The following is a 2,496-nucleotide window of genomic DNA, read 5'->3' on the forward strand; positions in this document are numbered from 1 at the left end:
TAGTTGAAGTGTACCTCAAATCAAATCAAATCAAATCAAATCAAATTTATTTATATAGCCCTCGTACATCAGCTGATATCTCAAAGTGCTGTACAGAAACCCAGCCTAAAACCCCAAACAGCAAACAATGCAGGTGTAAAAGCACGGTGGCTAGAAAACTCCTAGAAAGGCCAAACCTAGGAAGAAACCTAGAGAGGAACCGGCTATGTGGGGTGGCCAGTCCTCTGGCTGTGCCGGCAGAGATTATAACAGAAATGACCAAGATGTTCAAATGTTCATAAATGACCAGCATGGTCAAATAATAATAAGGCAGAACAGTTGAAACTGAGCAGCAGCACAGTCAGGTGGACTGGGGACAGCAAGGAGCCATCATGTCAGGTAGTCCTGGGGCACGGTCCTAGGGCTCAGGTCAGTTGAAACTGAGCAGGAGCATGGCCAGGTGGACTGGGGACAGCAAGGGAGTCCTCATGTCAGGTAGTCCTGGGACATGGTCCTAGGGCCCAGGCCAGTTGAAACTGGAGCAGCAGCATGGCCAGGTGGACTGGGGACAGCAAGGAGTCATCATGTCAGGTAGTCCTGGGGCATGGTTCTAGGGCTCAGGTCCTCCGAGAGAGAGAGAGAGAAGGAGAGAAGGAGAGAATTAGAGAACGCACACTTAGATTTACACAGGACACCGAATAGACAGAGAAGTACTCCAGATAAAACAAAACTGACCCTAGCCCCGACACATAAACTACTGCATAAATACTGGAGGCTGAGACAGGAGGGGTCAGACACTGTGGCCCCATCCGAGGACACCGGACAGGGCCAAACAGGAAGGATATAACCCCACCACTTTGCCAAAGCACAGCCCCCACACCACTAGAGGGAAATCTACAACCACCAACTTACCATCCTGAGACAAGGCCGAGTATAGCCCACAAAGATCTCCGACACGGATGATGAAAATTACAGGCCTCATCTTTTTAAGTGGGAGAACATGCACAATTGTTGGCTTACTAAATAATTTTTTTGCCCCACTGTGTGTGTGTGTGTGTGTGTGTGTATTTTTTTTTTGTAGTGACATTTCTGAAGTCTACAGAAATAGGATGAATTCTGTTCTATTTCTGTAGACTTCAGAAATGTCACTACAAATAACACTATCCAGAAGTTAAACATTGGTGTTATTACAGATTACCAAAATTAATCGATAAATACTGTAGCAATTTTTACAGAATTGTATAGCTCTACGTACTGTCAGGAATCCACAGATATGATTTTTGACTCCACTGAATAATGTTCACTCAATCAGTGATATGGAATCTAAACAGTGTGAACCCATCAAAGTTGAGGAGATTATAGTCTATCAAACATCAGAAGAACAATAAATCACCAGGTGTTGATGGAATTCATCAGAATTGTACAAATTATTTTTCTGAACAAGTAGCCTTCCTATTTGATGTCTTTTTAGAGTATTAAAAACAATGTTCTCCCTCCTACAATGAGTCGGTGGTTAATAACACTGATACCTAAGCCTAAAAAAGTACTGCTCATCGATAACTGGCGTCCAATTTGTAGTCTTAATAATGACTACTACTTGCAGAAATAATTAAAGAAGTCCTGATGCAATCATTGATGAAACACAGTCTGGCTTCATGAGGAACAGACATATATTTCTAACAATATCAGACTAGTATTAGACATACTTGACTACTCTGACCTAATAACTGAGGATAGCTTCATATTTTTAGATTTTCATAAAGCATTTGACACAGTAGAGCATCAGTTCCTCTTCCACTCCCTTGTGAGACTTTGCTTTGGGGATTTTTTTTCTATATGGCTATTAAGAGACTCTATACAAATGGTAACAGCTCTATCAAATTAAAATATGACGCCTAGATTTGAGTTAAAGAGCAGAATTAAGCAAGGTTGTCCTATCTCTCCGTACCTGTTTTTATTAATCACACAAATTATTTAAATAATAGTCCTGTACAAGGTATCCATAGCTGGTAAAGAAATTGTTATAAGCCAGCTGGCTGATGATACTACACTTTTTTTTTCTGAAAGATGCTAACCAAATACCCATATCGATAAAGTCTGGTCTGTATCTTAACATTAATAAATGTGAACTCAAGCCTGTCAAAGATTGTGTGACACCTTCATATTATGGTATTCCAGTAAAAGAAGAACTTAACTATTTAGGCATAACATTACAAACATTACACAAATCAGAAGTCTAGAGACTTACTAAATTTGAACCCTCTTATTAAAAAATAAATAAAAAAACAGAAGAAGCTAAATCAATGGCTACAGAGGGACTTATCTTTTAAAAGGAAGTCCTAATAACTTCAGCCTTGGTTATCTCTAGACTAACATATGGCACTCTATCTCCATTTGGTGGCCTAACTGCGTTGGTTTGCAATTATAATATTGACAAAGTTTCAATGAAACGCTCGCTTTTCATCGAAGGTTTTCTTGTTATGATCCTAAACCCTTTCATGATTGAGTTTCAAATAT

This window comes from Oncorhynchus gorbuscha, linkage group LG11 (genome assembly GCF_021184085.1).
Source record: "Oncorhynchus gorbuscha isolate QuinsamMale2020 ecotype Even-year linkage group LG11, OgorEven_v1.0, whole genome shotgun sequence".
NCBI classification, from domain to species: domain Eukaryota; kingdom Metazoa; phylum Chordata; class Actinopteri; order Salmoniformes; family Salmonidae; genus Oncorhynchus; species Oncorhynchus gorbuscha.